Source organism: Rattus rattus, chromosome 4 (assembly GCF_011064425.1).
Source record: "Rattus rattus isolate New Zealand chromosome 4, Rrattus_CSIRO_v1, whole genome shotgun sequence".
NCBI lineage: Eukaryota > Metazoa > Chordata > Mammalia > Rodentia > Muridae > Rattus > Rattus rattus.
This window is the reverse complement of record NC_046157.1, coordinates 94,075,039-94,092,904: the sequence shown is the minus strand read 5'-3', so window position 1 is coordinate 94,092,904 and position 17,866 is coordinate 94,075,039.

Sequence of the window (17,866 nt, the reverse complement as noted above, 5' to 3'; positions counted from 1 at the left end):
CAATGGAAAAAAGATAGCATTTTCAGCAAATGGTGCTGGTTCAACTGGAGGTCAACATGTAGAAGAATGCAGATCGATCCATGCTTATCACCCTGTACAAAGCTTAAGTCCAAGTGGATAAAGGACCTCCACATCAAACCAGATACACTCAAACTAATAGAAGAAAAACTAGGGAAGCATTTGGAACACATGGGCACTGGAAAAAATTTCCTGAACAAAACACCAATGGCTTATGCTTTAAGATCAAGAATCGACAAATGGGATCTCATAAAACTGCAAAGCTTCTGTAAGGCAAAGGACACTGTGGTTAGGTCAAAACGACAACCAACAGATTGGGAAAAGATCTTTACCAATCTTACAACAGATAGAGGGCTTATATCCAAAATATACAAAGAACTCAAGAAGTTAGACCGAAGGGAGACAAATAACCCTATTAAAAAATGGGGTTCAGAGCTAAACAAAGAATTCACAGCTGAGGAATACCGAATGGCCGAGAAACACCTAAAGAAATGTTCAACATCGTTAGTCATAAGGGAAATGCAAATCAAAACAACCCTGAGATTTCACCTCACACCAGTGAGAATGGCTAAGATCAAAAACTCAGGTGACAGCAAATGCTGGCGAGGATGTGGAGAAAGGGGAACACTCCTCCATTGTTGGTGGGGTTGCAGACTGCTACAACCATTCTGGAAATCAGTCTGGAGGTTCCTCAGAAAATTGGACATTGAACTGCCTGAGGATCCAGCTATACCTCTCCTGGGCATATACCCAAAAGATGCCCCAACATATAAAAAAGACACGTGCTCCACTATGTTCATCGCAGCCTTATTTATAATAGCCAGAAGCTGGAAAGAACCCAGATGCCCTTCAACAGAGGAATGGATACAGAAAATGGTACATCTACACAATGGAATATTACTCAGCTATCAAAAACAATGACTTTATGAAATTCGTAGGCAAATGGTTGGAACTGGAAAATATCATCCTGAGTGAGCTAACCCAATCATAGAAAGACATACATGGTATGTACTCATTGATAAGTGGCTATTAGCCCAAATGCTTGAATTACCCTAGATGCCTAGAACAAATGAAACTCAAGACGGATGATCAAAAAGTGAATGCATATCGCTCCTGAGAGACACAGCCAGAATACAGCAAATACAGAGGCGTATGCCAGCAGGAAACCACTGAACTGAGAACAGGACCCCCGTTGAAGGAATCAGAGAAAGAACTGGAAGAGCTTGAAGGAGCTCGAGACCCCATATGTACAGCAATGCCAACCAAACAGAGCTTCCAGGGACTAAGCCACTACCCAAAGACTATACATGGACTGACCCTGGACTCTGACCTCATAGGTAGCAATGAATATCCTAGTAAGAGCACCAGTGGAAGGGGAAGCCCTGGGTCCTGCTAAGACTGAACCCCCAGTGAACTAGACTGTTGGGGAGAGGGAAGCAAGGGGGAAGGGGTTGGGAGGGGAACACCCATAAGGAAGGGGAGGGGGAGGGGATGTTTGCCCGAAACCGGAAAGGAATAACACTCGAAATGTATATAAGAAATACTCAAGTTAATAAAAAAAAAAAAAAAAAGAAATGAGTGGAGAGACTGCTGAATACCTGCTACAATAGGTATTACAAAAAAAAAAGCAAGAGAAAGCACTATTAATAAAAGTGATAATGAAGAATTTATGTAAATTTTTGGTGGCATTTATGACATTTATAGGCAATATAAATAGTATGGATATTTTTCAGAAAGTTACAAATATAACTAACATGTGATCCAAAGGGCAGTGGAATTATTATTTTAGCTATTGTTTCAACAGCCCTTTGTTAAGAAGCTCGTGGGAAGTCACTAATCAAGGTAATTGAGCCTGAATATCCAATGACTAAAATCTTGAAAGATACCCAATATCACCATTGATCCTAACTCACAACAAAGAGTTTGTATGTATCCGTGTGTGTGCTTGTAAAACCATCTAGTATAAATTTATTCACATTCCAGAGGTTTCCTGCATACTTTAGCATGAATATGCCACCCAAACAGCATTTTCTGCTTAATGAGAATTATAAATGATCTATCTACTTCGTGATAAGTAGGCAATTACCCTACAAATCAGAAAGAGTAACAATGCACAATTTTTCCTATTTTAATAAAGCGTATTAAATGCTACAGATTTTACCATTTGGCTAGCCATTATTTTGTTGCATTGTAATTATTGTTTTCCTTCATCATTAATTTAAGACAGTGACTCTAAATGAGGAGGTGGACTTAATTGGGTTTAACTGAATAGCATACAATTCATCCCTTGACTGAAAAGGAAAACATTTAACATTGTATGTATTAGGGCCCAGTAATGATATTTTAGTGCCAGAAGTAATTATATAACATTTCATTATTGGCTCATTATTTTTAATTAAACTTTGGAACATCATATTCTGTCACCAGAAGCTTTAAGTCCCTACTGACATTTAAAAAGCATTGCCATTTTTTTTTGTATACTAAATTTAGATATGCCCTTAGTAAGAAAAAGACTATGTCTGGAACCCAAAGTTTATATTAAACTGCTTCAGACAATATTAGCATTAAGATATTTATGAAGCCGATATATTTATTCCTCTAAAGTCTAATGTTTATACTTCTGTTCTTAATCTATTAAGTTCAAAACGCACCTATCTTCTCCTCTTTAAAAATAATATAAAATTATTTAAAATAATGAAATACGAAAATTATTCATTTTAGCTTAAAAGAAACTGTGACTACTATATCAATACAATAACTAGGTTTTAGCACTTATCATATAGCTTATCTTCCAAATGAAGTCATTAGGAGATGTTATCTTGCTTTTGGATTTCCCCCAAACAAAGCCGATAGGTTAAGAATTCGGCTCAGAAAAGTTATTGTGAATGAGATTCATAAAAACAAAAGTGAGAAATCTGAAATTAAGGAACTAGAGAGGGAGAAAGAGAGGTGGCTCATTGATTAAGAGCACTTGTTACCCTTAAAGAGGATAAAAAAAAAATCACTGCCTCACACCCACATGGTACCTTACAACCACCTATATCTCCAGTGACAGGGGCTCTGAAGCCTTCTGGCCTCTTTGAGTACTCTATACATGTGGTGCATATCTATATCTATATCTACATCTACATCTACATCTGTATCTATATCTATATCTATGTATGTATATATGCAATGAACAAATAAGAAAAGAAACAAGAGAAGAAAAGGCCAAAATGGCAGTGAGAAAGACAGAATAAACAAACAAACAAACAAAAACAAAAGAAAACAAAAACCAACCAAACAAATAACAAAACAAGCCTGCAGCACTACTGCGGCATATACAGACTAGCGCCAAAACTTGTTCACAGGGAGATGATAACATTTAACTTACTGTGTACCCCCAATTGTTTCAGCATCATCCCTGAGAGTTTTAACTATCCTGCACTTCTTGAGATTTGTAGATATCAGGGACAGCTTTGTCAGACGAGTTGTCAGAGAGATTTTGATGCAGAATAAAAAAAAAAAAACCACTAGAGTGTCTATGAAAAGCAAACACTAATTTGACAGACAGCTATAAGGTATGAAATTGCTATTCTTTAATCAATGAACCGATCAAGGAGGTTCCAACATATGAAGGAGAGATCAAAAAGAAACACATGCATCTTCCAGGGAGTTCTAAGGGTGAATTCTGAGGAGTACTTGATATTTCTTTCACATAACAAAAATCATATTGTAGACATTTATTTTGGTTTTTTTTATGAATATAATACGTTTGGCTTGCTTGTGTTACTGTGAAACAAAAACTCTCTAGTGGAAGGTAATTAAATAAAGCCAATCTGAAAATAGGACCAATAGAAAAATGAAAGAAAAATATGATGGAATTATAAGAAAAACAAAAGAAAGAGGTTACAATTTGAGGTGGGGCATTGGCATACAGAATTGAATAAATCTCCCAAGAAATGCAACTGATCAGAAAAGTGTCCTAATGTAAGTCACAGGTATCAATTTTCTCATAAATACTGACTAGACAATTGCATAGGAATTCTTTCTCTTGGTAATAATATGCCCTTTTGGGTACCAGTGAGTCCCATTTGCCAATAAAATTTTATCTCAAAAGATGAGTGCCTCTTGCGGAAATAGCTCTGATATAATAACTTTATGGAATCGTTGCTGTCAGAGATGTTGTAAGCAAGTGAGACATATCCTGTATCCTAAAAGACATGGACATTAGAAAGTGAGAACAACACAGTCATTATTCTTTTTTATATATTTCTAGAACAAACTCATTCTCTCTCTCTCTCTCTCTCTCTCTCTCTCTCTCTCTCTCTCTCTCTCTCTCTCTCTCTCTCCCCCCCCACCCCCGTGCGCCCCAGCATATACAACCACAAAGGCATGTAGACATATGTGCACAAACAGAAGCAAACACAGCAAGAAACAAACACACAGCTAGGTTGGATTTTCTTTACATTTTTCCTCAGTTACCTGCTCAGTCATATAATGTTTACTCATTACCAGGTAATTATCACAGTTCAGGTGGTAATTTTACCATTTTGTGCTAAGTTCACACATAGATTTATAGCCATTGTACAAATCACTTATACCCAAACTGAACATCTTCAACATATAATCAAACCGTGTGTTGTACCCCAAGACCTTGTGAACTGGAAAATCCATGAAGATATAAGCACGTTGGTTGAAAACACACAGATATATTTAACTGACTGACAGGTTAAATTGAAGTCATACCCTGGCGTCACACAGATGACAGGTACCTGGTAGAGATGTCTACGAAGTTAGATTGAATTGTGATGATCAACTGGCGAGCTTCTACGAGGCTCTCTAGCCTCATCCTATTAAGGCTCTCAGATCTCTTTACCTGGCTTCCAGGTGGCTTAGCAAGTCATGTGGTGCTTGCAAACATTCTTAAGACTAACCTTGGTAGCACCACTATGTCACCTCTGTCACAGCCTCTTAGTCACTGTTACTTTAACAGTAAAGAGAAAAATGAGACTCTTGTTCTTACTGCAGAAAGTAGCAAAGAATTCAGCCGATCATTAGTCAATTGCAGCTGTGATGGTTAATCTTGAATTTAAGTAAATGTTTGTAAGAAGCTTTTATGGAAGCTGTGAAGCTTACACTTAATGAGGTGCTACATTACTGCATTAAGACCTCTCCTAGTAAACCACAGGAAACTATATCTTGGTTTATCAGCCTGTCTCAGGAGTAAGAAGTCGTCAAATATAAAGACAGTAAAACTTTGCAAAGAGATACAGACACTTCAAGACTTGTCTCTCTGCACTAAATCTTTGGAATGTGGCTTAACCGTCCTATGTATACTTTTGAGTTATTAGTACTAAAAAATTTGAGTTCCCTCATTTTGATACTATTGTTATTATTTGATAGTATTATTGATACTATCTTTTTATATAACATCAAGTTAGATATCACAAATATCTGTAAACTGTTCTATAAAGAAATTTGTCACATCCAGAGCCCACCATGGCCTCATGTTTTAAGGACGATTGTGTATAAGTATTTATTTGAATCCATTGAACATTATTTTTAAGAATCTATTAGTGAATCCGCAATAGTCAAATTTGCTTACTCCTACAAGTATGCAGTTAATTGTTAATGAAGCCAGTCTTGATAGTAGGCTCCTCAGGAGCTTTCCACTGGACTTGATTTTATTTGTAGCCCTTAGAGGAAGATGTAGGCACTGTCTTCCAAGTCTCATTCCAGAATGTACTCAGCATCTGTGTGCTTACTTGGACCTAATGAAGCCCAGAAGCCCTCGTGTTTACCTTAGTGTTCCCTAAACCACAACTTGAGCAAAGATAACAGTCACAGAATCAGCAATCCCTCTGGTGCTCAGGGGGAAATGACTGCATTGGGATCTGCGAGACATTCTTACTGATAGCTGATTTTTCTCTGACTATGCAATTAACTGGAAAATACATTTTAGCTTGTAGTTTCTATTGAGAGGGGCCAGAATTTCCCTTAAACTGCAATGCACTGATATCAGAGACCTAGTGATGGCATCCCTAACCAAATGGTTAAAAAAAAAAGAAACCAGAGGGGCATTATAAAGGAACACAATCTCATTTAAACTCCCTGGCTCTTCCTCTATTTCTTCTGGGACGCTAAGTCTTCTAAATCATGGGAGCATTTTGTAGATATTTACATTAGTGCTGGGCTCTACAACTCTGTATTTCATTTGGATGTGCCTTTCTCTGTTTCTTTCAATGAGACATTTCCAAAGATGAGGAAGGACTTGGAGGGATGAAAGGAAGGAGACAAATGTTGTAATTATATTATGATATCTAAACAAGCAAACGAAGTCAGTTGAACTCTGAACACCAGGCACTGTCCAGGCAAGAATATAATTTACAAACAATCTCGTTATTGGTGGCCAACATTTCTCTACTCAGTGTTCCTCTCAGATATTTCATAATGACATCACACCCAAAACCACATCACACCCAAGGTCTCAACTGTGTTTAACAAGAACTCTTGAGTGTAGGGGAAGAATCTTTAGAGAAACGCAGTAGATTCTCAAGTTTTCAAATTTCTCCATGTCTCTAATATTTTACAACAATCTAATATAGCATCACAAGTTAACTGTTTTAGAACAAAACTAACATTTTTGAAAGTGAGTTATCTGCACAAACCTGTCGACTATAAACTAACTTTTATCTCTCTGCCCATGTCCCTTGTCTTTCAGACAAAGATCATCTTTGAAAACAAACACCTTCAGGAAGCCATTTTGATGCTCTCAAGTGGTAAAGTCAAATTAATTACAAATATCTTATATCAAAAATGTTTTGCTTCTACAGTACTGTGTCGATCACTATGTGCTCTATCTAAACACACATTAACCTATTTAAAGTAAGATTTGATTTGTATTTTTGTCTCTGCAGACAAAATTTTAAAATAATATATTACTTTAAAGGCTGATGATTGAACCAAGGTAATTTGTGATTATTTTATGTTTTGGGATTATAATAGAACTATTTTATTTTCCTCCTCCCTTTCTTCCCTCCAAATCTACACACCTCTTCTTGCTCTCTTTCAAATTCAAGTGGTCTCTTTTTTCATTAGTTATTGTTCTAACACACACACACACACACACACACACACACACACACACCGCACTCATACACACACCCCCTAAACACATAAGTACAACCTGCTTAGTCTACATGATATTACATGTATGTATATTTGGACATACATAGGCAACTTTTATTTCACATAAAGAGTAACAAGTGCTAATTGCTCATAAAGAGCTCAAATGGTACCTGCTAAAATGTAAATGTCCCTTATATTCATGATTCTGAGTCACCCCCACAGGGAAAAACATGCCTTGACTGTTTCTTGTTTAGAGTTTTGAAATACATACCCATTAATACATTTTCATCGTAACCATTGTATGTATGCACAGTTTAAAAGATCCTTGTATGAGAAACACTGATTTACATGTCTCTCTATCCTAGTTAAATATCTATAATCGGTAAAGATTTTTCCATACTGCCACATACTTGATCCACTCAGTTGTGTTAAAAGTCACAAACGACATTCTATTATATTAGTATATAAGACATTGAGTAGTACTTTATTTCCAATCTGTGACATGTTCGATATTGTTGTAATAAGGTATTCTATTATATCTATGGATGATTCTAACATAAGAGAATTTCTTAAAAGACAAAAATTTCAGATTAACAGGTACCTGCTGCCAAATCTCCTTTGGACGGGATGACTGAATCACACCGAAGGTCCGTAACCTTTTCCTGCAACTCAATTTCAACAATATGCATCTGTACGTGTGTCCGTGTGAGTCTGTTTACTAGAATTGTTTGCCACAGCTTCTGGTCCTTTGACTTCCTGATATGCTCGTAGAAAACCAGGAAAATACCTCAACCATTAAGAGCAGTGGCTGCTTTTCCAGAGGAACAGGTTTTGATTTCCAACACCCACATAGGAGCTCACAACCATATTTAATTTCAGTTCCAGGGAATTTCATGCTGCCTTCTGACCTCTGTGAGCACCAAGTATGAATGCAATGCACACATATAGGTAAAACACTTATATGCTTAAAATAATAAAATAGCAAATTAAAGAAAGTGCTTTATATTGAGATCATGTTTTTGTATTTTTGCTAGTTTTACACTACTGTTTAACCCTTGACCCTATCTATCTGTCTATTGGTCTGTCTGGATGTCATCGTGTATCTCAGTCTTTCAGTAATGAAATTATTACCTTTCCTCATGTCCATCTAGACTGATTACTCAGTAAAATCTAAACCACCTATTAGAATTAACTCAGTAGGTGAAGTATTCGTCTTATAAACCACAAAACCCTGAGTAGGAACCCCAGGATTTTGTTTTGTTTTGTTTTTAAGTCAACGTTGGTAGTGTACACTGGCAATCCCAACACTTTAGAGATGGAGACACGTGATCTTGGGATCTCATTAGCCAGCTTAGCTAAGTGGAGAGTGATAAACTCTTTAAAAAATAGGTCAGTTCCTAAGGAACCAAACTCAAGGTTGTCCCTGGCTTTTACATGTACACTTCTGCACCTTCATACCCACAGGAACTTCATTTCATGTTCATTTTCTTTCTTGACTAAAGTCAATTTTATTATATTTAATATGCCCCTTATTTATTTTTATGTTTTGGTCTTTATAAGCCAGGTTGGAAAGAATGCTTCTCCTTTCTTCCTCATCAGAACTTTTCTGTAATCAAATTCTTATGTACAAGTTGCCTTGTCAGTTTTATAGGGATTTAATACATTTATAGACTAATTACAGTATGAATCTGAAATCTCTGCCTGACAGGTTTAGTGGCAGCAGCTGGATTCTGAGTATACTGGCTAATTAATAGATTAATCCCTTGATTGATTCGCAATAGATTGGCATTATTAGGACTGGTGGGGAACTAGAACCTACTTCTAGAAAACGGGTGACTATGTCATGGTCTGTGAAGACATATGCTATCCCTGGCCCTTCCTAGCTTAATTTATTCTTTATTTCTTTGGATTTTTTTTGCTTCCTGTCTATTATGTGATGAGGATTTCAGCCCCATTTTAACCTCTCTGACATGAGGCTGTGTCTGAGCAGAAACTCACAAATAACAGACTCAAGCAACTATGGCTGAAGCCTTTGAAATCATGAATCAAGATTAACTTTTCCTCTTGTTTCCTTTTTTCACCAGGATTTGGTCATAACAACAAGGACCCTGGAACACTAATTTATAAAGGGTTATTTTCTCATAATCATCATTTATATTGATGATTTTTAAATTTCCTTTGAGCTTACCATACAAAGTTAAAGGTTTCCTTGGTGTGATGTGGGCTATTTTATCTTCACATATTTTATCCAAAAGTATTTATCATTATTCTCAGAATTTTCCAATTGTTTTCCAGTAATTATTATTTTTATTTTTTTCTTATTTTATTTGTATAGTATATGCACAGTAGTTTTGTCTGCATGTATGTCTGTGTTACACATGTGTGCAGTTCCTATGGAGGCCAGAGGAGGACATAGATCCACTAGAACTGGAGTTATGGATGTTGTGAGCTGGGAATTAACTCCAGATCTTCTGAAAGAGCAGCCAGTTCTCTTAACAACTGAACCACCTTTCTAGCCCAACAGACTTTATATTTATAAAATCTAATATCAGGAATCATTTTTATTAAAAAGTAGCTTCTTCTGTAAGTAAAGATTCTGCAGTTTGACTTGAGCAATCACTTCAGGATTGATGACATGTGCTACTGCTAAAGTGAGCAATTTGAAGAAATTACTGGCTATAGGTATTGAAAGACATCTTGCAGGAGCTGAGAACTAGAAGCCTTTAATCATGTGCTTACAACCTGCAGTGGTGGCTACAGTGTTTGAAGGGATACACTACATAAGACAGTTGGTCCTGACACTAGATAACCACACAAATATATGGAACATAATTTCTTGAATGAGTACTAAAACCTTCTGTCTTTTCACTGTGAAAAAAGGGTGCTTCTCTCATATAATAACTGAAGGAAAGGCCATCCAGTGACTGCTCCACCTAGGGATCCATCCAGTCTGCAGATCTAACCTCCACACTATTGCTGACACCAAGAAGCGCTTGCTGGCAGTAGCCTGGTATGACTGTTCGCTGAGAGACTCTGCCAGCACCTGAGCAACACAGAAGCAGATACTCAGAGCCAACCATTGGAGTGAACCCAGGGAACCCCAATAGAAGACCTAGGAAAGGGACTGAAGGAGCTGAAGGGGATTGTAATGCAATAGGAGGAATAATGTCAGCTAACTGGACCACCTAGATCTCCCAAGGATTAAACCACCAACCAAAGAGTATACATGGAAGGAGCCATGGCTCCAGGTACATATGTAGCAGAGGATGACCTTATCTGAGATCAATGGGAGGAGAGGCTCTTAGTCTTATAGAGGCTTGATGCTACATCATAGGCAGGAGAGGGTGAGTGGGTAGAGGAACATCCTCATAGAGGCAACGAGGAGGAGGCAGAGAGGGCATGGGATAGGAGAGTGTGTAGGGTATCTGGGAAGGGGGAATATCATTTGAAATGTAAACGAATAAAATTATTAATAAAAAATTACATTCTAATTCTATCAGTTTCCCCTGCCTCCACTACTCTCCCTGCTGACAACTACACCCCTCCCCCAGATGCACTTCTCTATCTAAATCTGTGTTTATGCTTATGTAAGACAAAGTGAGGACTGGGGACAACAAGATAGCCAATTTCATTTATCAACATATATAACCCATTGATAGGTTCTTTTCCTGATATGTATCATCAGTTGTGCTTGAAGACAGGTGACCTGTATGGAGAGAAGAATTTTAAGATGACCTGCAGTGGTAAATGTTCTTTTCTCTTTCCCATCAGTGTCTCTGGTAGAGAACTGTAAAAATAACAATTTTATTTCCATTATACTTCAGTAATTTTAAGAACAAAAAGCTTTAGCAGACATAATTATAAGCCCTAACAGATCAACTTTGAGTTAATCAAAGGAGTTTATCCTGCATAATTATCCTGCCATAGTCAGCTATGCTTTTCCATAACAATGAGGAGTCAGAGACATGCTTCTGCTAACCAAGAAGTTTTGTTTTTGTTATGTATTATTTTATGCTTTACTGATTCTTTGTGAATTTTAAATCATATACTCCAATCCCACTCATTTCCCTTATCTCTCTATATTTGTCCTCTGCTCTTGCAATCTCTCAGTCCAAGAAAAATAAATGAATAAAAACAACAAAGCAAGAGAAAAACATTACAAACGTGTTGCTGTGAAAGCTATAGCAGGTCACAGTGAGTCGCACAGTACACTCTTTTGCCCAAGAAGCATTACTTGCAAATGAACATTGCAATGAGCATTTGGTATGGTTTGAGACCTCTCGCTTCTGCTGTACCATCAATAATGGATCCTCACAAATACTCCTCTTGAGTATCCTATTGTTGCTCTGTGTTATGGAGATCCTTCAGCTTTGGTTCTACAGGACCAGACACTTCATGTACTCTAGCAGTTCATAGATGGGGTTGTTGTTGGAGTGGGACAATCTTGCATCTGAGCCTAGGTTGTGCTTGTGTTGTTAACCCTGACATGGCGAGGGGAGGATAAGGGAGGGGGCAACTCTCCTGCTTTATCTAGGAAAGGGGTAGGCTAACAGTGCCCACCACCAATGGAAACACTCTCCCAAGTACTGCAGCCAATAAGGAACAGGGTCAGCTCTCCTTGCTCTTATACCCATGCTGCCAAGGTGGGAACCTGGAAATTTTTAAGCTGTCCTGTTTCAAGAGAGTCATAGAGTAAGAACTTGGGAGTATGGGGAAAGTCTTCGCTTCTGAAAACTAACAGCCAGTAGGAGATTGGTAATCTGGGATTAAAATGCCAAAATATCTGCCACAGCCTATCAAGCTCTGAATGGACATTTTTAACTACATATGATATACAATATTCCTGGTCAACTGTTGGACTTTGAGACCCTGAGTGGAGAGCCATGCTAAATTGTGCACCAGCATAAAACCCAGGAAAACAGTGATGATAGTTTGATATATAGAAATATAATAACAATATGACTTGAGTCAAAACTGGCAAGTTATAAGGAGAGATTTGGGTTCCATCTGAGGTAGCACTTCATTTAGATATTATGTCTGTATTATATAGCTTTCGATGACTATGACAAAACACCTAACGTTAATTTATTAAGAGAAAAGACATTTTTTGGTTCACAGTACTAGTGGACAAAGCAGACTGATTGCTGTTAGAAGTTAGTGACAGAGTTGGATAATAACAAGGAAACTGCTCACAGTAAGGTCAGGGAAGAAAGGAGGAAAAGGAAGGATCAGAGACAAGTCTCCCATGGTGATTCAAAGATAGACCTGTGTGTTAGCTTCCCACTGCTAGGCCCAAACAGACAAAATAACCAACATAATAACAGAAAAAAAGTTACTAGGCCTGCAGGTTTTAAAGGATTCAGTCCTTGGTGTTCTGGCCCTATGGCTTTGGTAAGAAGCTGATCTCCACTTTGTACCCATGAAATGAAAAAAAGACAGAATCAAAGAGGTCCTGAATAGTCTTTTGGGTGGATATACTCCCAGGTACCTAAATTTCTTCCAAGACGCTATCACAACAAAGCCCTAATACCTACAAATAATGCTACCTGGTGAGGACAGACAGAAGACATCATGGAGTAATTGCTATCTCTAATCCCTTTTCTTCACGGCGAAATCAGAAATGCAATGCTCAGATTTGATGCCTGTGCTGAACATCTGTGAAGTAAAGCAAAATGTAGATTTAATATAATGCTTAATACACTATGAGGAATCAGATAATTATAGCAATGGGTATTATTTACACAGGAAAACTTGATTTCTGGATTGTTGATATTCTTCGTTCATGTTCGGTTAACTCCACAGGATACAAGGATAGATTTAGAAGCAATTAGGCATCTGCAGAAAAAACTTTCTGAAACATCAGATCTTATATATTGCCTAGATTTAAAAGTGCCTAAAACTTAAGGCTGGCAGATACAGTGAAATGATTTAGTGAACTCTGAAAGTATGGATAAAGATGCTGTTTTAGAGTTATATTACTAAGTGCAATCTCAATGAAATGAGTGTTCCTAACATCATAATTCTTTCTTCGGTTATGATTTATACAAAAATGATCTAGAGTCTGGTCCCTGTGTGAGAGATTAATGGTCAGTAACAGTAGCACAGACAGCCTTAGATACTATGCAAAGGTACTTGGTCTTTGAGCTGAAGGAGATGGAGGCCATGAAGAAGTGCAAGAGAAAGAGTTGTAGAGATTACAAAAATGGGTACAGACTGTCTTCATTATTCTAGCAAGTGTGTGTGTGTGCGTGTGTGTGCGTCTGTGTGGTGTGTGTGTGTGTGTGTGTGTGCGCGCGCACGCGTGTGTGTGTGTAGATAGATGATGGATAGATAGATAGGTAGATAAATAGATAGGTAGGTAGATAGAAAACAGACAGATAAATAAATAAAATCAATATAATATCTTTCTATTTGCTCCTACTTTATGGTTGGCCAAGTTTTCTTTCTTTTTCTTCTTTAAAATTTATTTAATTTTTATCAAATGTACATCAGTAAATTTAACACAGGTCAGTGTATGAAATGGGTTCACACATTTAAAATCTTATATAACAACCTATACAGTTCCATATTTACCTAGAATATTTGTCTCAATCCAAATTACGTGGAGGCAGAAAGCATGTTCCTACAGAAAGCTAGTATTTTCTATGAAGTGACCATTTCCTAATGAAAAGCCAAGCTATAGCCATCATCCTAGAGTATCAGTTATCACAGATTGATACTCATGATTAAGGCTTGAAATTTTTTATTATGGTGGAAATTCCTTGAAACAGTTAATATGCATTTTATTTAAGTAGACATCATTTTGTTCTTTTGCTAGAATCTCAAACAAACACCCTGTCTGTCACATACTTGAGAAATGTTTGATATGTTACTGGGATATGGTTTTGTTTTGTAACTGTTTTGGAATTTTTTTTGTAACAGGAACTATTGTTGTTCCTGCACAAATGAATACCAGAACAAGACCTGTCCTGTTTTGAACATGGAAAATATACATGGAAAATATGTTAAATAACATTTTCTGACACTGAGTAGAAGGCGGTTAGGATATTATCCTTAGAAGACAAATAAACCAAATGGTCTCTCCAAATCCACCGCATGCTTTGCTGAGAAGGTTTCAAAGTTGCCGCAAAGAGTAGTGTCAGTAAATGGAACACAAAATATCAGAGTTGAAAGAATTTGGGATTTCAAAAAGGAGTATCAGAAATTAGAAAAGGAGCTGAAATACAGGGTTTCAGAATCTGCAGCAGGGGCTGCTGTGGACTGGAAGCAGAGAATTGGTCTGCACATGCATGCAAAGCAAATAATTGCAGACAGAAAGGTCAGCCAAATGCTCTGAAAAGGGAGCAAGCAAACACAATTTATAGGTTTAAAAAAATCTTAGAAGAGTCTATCTTTCCTCCCTATAGCATATAAAATACTCTAACACATGATATATCCAGGAATGTCTACAGGAATTAATATAAAAATTAATATGTAAAAATAGCATGATTGGATCTTAGATAAGAGACTTCTTTGGATCATTAAAAAAATATTGGGGGTTGGAGAGATGTTTCATGGGTTATAAGGAAAAAAAAACTCTTGCAGAGGATCTGAATTGGGTTCCCAGTGCTCATGAAGGTAACTCACAACTTCCTGTAAATCTATCTCATTGGAAATCCAACACCTGTGACCTCCACAGGCATCTACACTCATGTGCACACATATGCAATATACATATAATTTAAAACCATAATGAGCAATAAAGGGGCAAGCGATTTAACAGCATTCTAACATAGTCTAACAATGAAAACTGAAATGGCTAAGATTAGCATCCAATCTTCAATGAAAAATGTTCAGTCATGGAGGAAAATGTGACCTATTGGGAGGAGAAAAAGAAGAGGCAACAGAAACTATTGTTAGAAGTAAAGGAGAGGTGGAGGAGGGAGGCTGAAGAACACTGAGAAATGTCCCTCATGCTCATGGTGTAAAACATCAAAAGCATAATGAGGAAAGAAATAGAAGATTCTTGAGACACATATTGAATTTCCTACTGGACAGCCGTAATTTTAACACAGAAAGCAAACATATAGACTGGACTGACATCTGACTTGAATTGCAGTTTCTGAATGTATATTTGACAAAAAGCAGGTCATAATTGGGGAATTGCAAGTTCTGAATATGTACTAGATCAAAAGCAAGAATCTGCACACTTATAAAAGATAAACATACCACCACTTCATAAAAAACTAATAGGAGAAAATAATGACAAGAGCATAAAAACAAATAAAACATTTTTGGTGGTTTTGTAGATTGAATGCTGGATTGGCCCCCTCCTCCTCCAGAGGCCTGCAGTTACATGGCACTCGTGGAAGGATGTGGAAGCTTTAAAAGAGAGAACTTAGTTCACTGGGGACCTTTCAGAAAGTGAAAGATCTATAGGACAAGAAATTTAAAAAGATATTTAAAAGAAATTAAAGAAGATATCAGAAGATGGAAAGATCGTCCATGCTTGTGGATAGACAAGAGTCTAGCATGGCTCTCTTCTGACAGGGTCCAGCCAGCAGCTGACTCAGACAGATACAGACACCCACAGACAAACAGTGAATGGAGCTTGGAGATTCTTACCAAGGACTAGAAAGAAGGATGGCAGGTCTTGAGGGACTTCACAGGAAGACTGAAAGTTCAGTCCCTTGGGGCTCTCAGAGTATGAACCACCTACCAAAAAGCATAAATGGGCTGGACCTAGACCTCCCTGCATGTGTGTAGCAGATGTGTACTTGGTCTTCATGTGGGTCTCTAACTCTTGCAGGAAATATCCAAAAGCTGTTGCCTGTCCATGAGATATGTTTTTCTAGCTGCTGTGCCTTGGGCTCAGTGGGAGAGTATACACCTTGCCTCACAGAGACTTAATATGCCAAGGTAGGGAGATCTTCAGGGGGCTTCCACCTGCTCAGAAGAGAAGGGGAGGGAGAAGAGAAGAGTTGTGAGAGGCATGATCTGAAGGAGAACAGTGAGTGAGAAGGATATAACGTGAAAGCACAGTCCTTAGTTCCCTGGGAGCCTACTCTCAAAGGAGGTTTCAAGACACTGCTTTTTCATGCCCTTTCACTTTAGAGCTACAGGTGAATAATTGTGTTTTGTCCCACTCCCACCATGATGTGCTGACTCATGGAAGCTGTAAGCATCATGGCCCTTCAATCATTAACTGGAACTATGAACTAAAGGGTTTTGTTTGTTGCTTGTTTGTGTCTTTATACCATGTTAGGTATTTTGTTATATTCATGAAGCTTACTCATATAAAAGAATAAAAATGAACTCAAAACTAATCCTTTTAGATAGTTAAAAGATGAGAAATCTCTAGTCAGGCTGAAGAAAGGGAGAAAAATTAGGGTATAAGAGAGGGAGGTATAATTTATGATCCCCTAAATGTTGGTAGTGAACAGTGAATAATACTGCAACTGGTTGTCAAAACAATAATTCTATATCCATTTGCTGCTCTGATGAAAAAAAGACAATGGCCAAAATCAACTTGGAGAGGAAAGGCTTTATTTATGTTCTTATTTCTATGTTATAATCTTGAGGAAACTAAGAAGAAAACTGGAGACCTAAATTAGAAACCCAAGTTAGAAACCATCTAGGTACACCCTTCACTGGCTTGCTTAGCTCACTTTCTTTTTTTCCCCCCCCATCTTTATTAACTTGGGTATTTCTTATTTACATTTCAATTGTTATTCCTTTTCCTGGTTTCCTGGCCAACATCCCCCTATCCCCTCCCCCTCCCCTTCTCTATGGGTGTTCCCCTCCCATCCTTCCACCATTACTGCCCTCCCCCCAAACAATCATGTTCACTGGGGGTTCAGTCTTGGCAGGACCAAGGGCTTCCCCTTCCACTGGTGCTCTTACTAGGCTATTCATTGCTACCTATGCAGTTGGAGCCCAGGGTCAGTCTATGTACAGTCTTTGGGTAGTGGCTTAGTTCCTGGAAGCTCTGGTTGGTTGGCATTGTTGTTCATATGGGGTCTCAAGCCCCTTCAAGCTCTTTCAGTCCTTTCTCTGACTCCTTCAATAGGGTCCCGTTCTCAGTTCAGTGGTTTGCTGCTGGCATTCGCCTATGTATTTGCTGTACTCTGGTTGTGTCTCTCAGGAGAGCTCTACATCCAGTTCCTGTCAGCCTGCACTTCTTTGCTTCATCCATTTTATCTAGTTTGGTGGCTGTATATGTATGGGCCACATGTGGGGCAGGCTCTGAATGGGTGACTACTTACCTAGGGAATGCACCACCCACAGTGACCTCTTAAGATCAACCATCTACCAAGAAAAGTACCATAGAGTTATCTGTAGGCAAATCTGACAAAATAAAATTTTTAATTAAATTCCTTCTTTCCAAGATGTTTCTATGGCTGTGTCAAATTAATAAAAATAATAACAGCAATAATAACAACCAGTCCAATATTTAGTACTGTTAGAGAAATAATACCTTGAAAAGTTATATAAACTTTTATAACCATAAAAAGTTAATAGCTTAGTTGCAAACATACCCAGTTTCACGGAACAATCATACAAATGTTTAAGGATGAAATAATGTCAGAGCACTGTTCATTTCTTCTTATGCCACTACAATTACTTTAGCATAAAAAATATTCAAAGATGTTATAAGAATAGGAAGCAACAACTAATCTTTTTAACAGTACATCTGCAAGCCACCTCTTTCCAGGGCTCAGTAATCACAGCAGAAGAGAGAGGGGCAGGCAGACTGTAG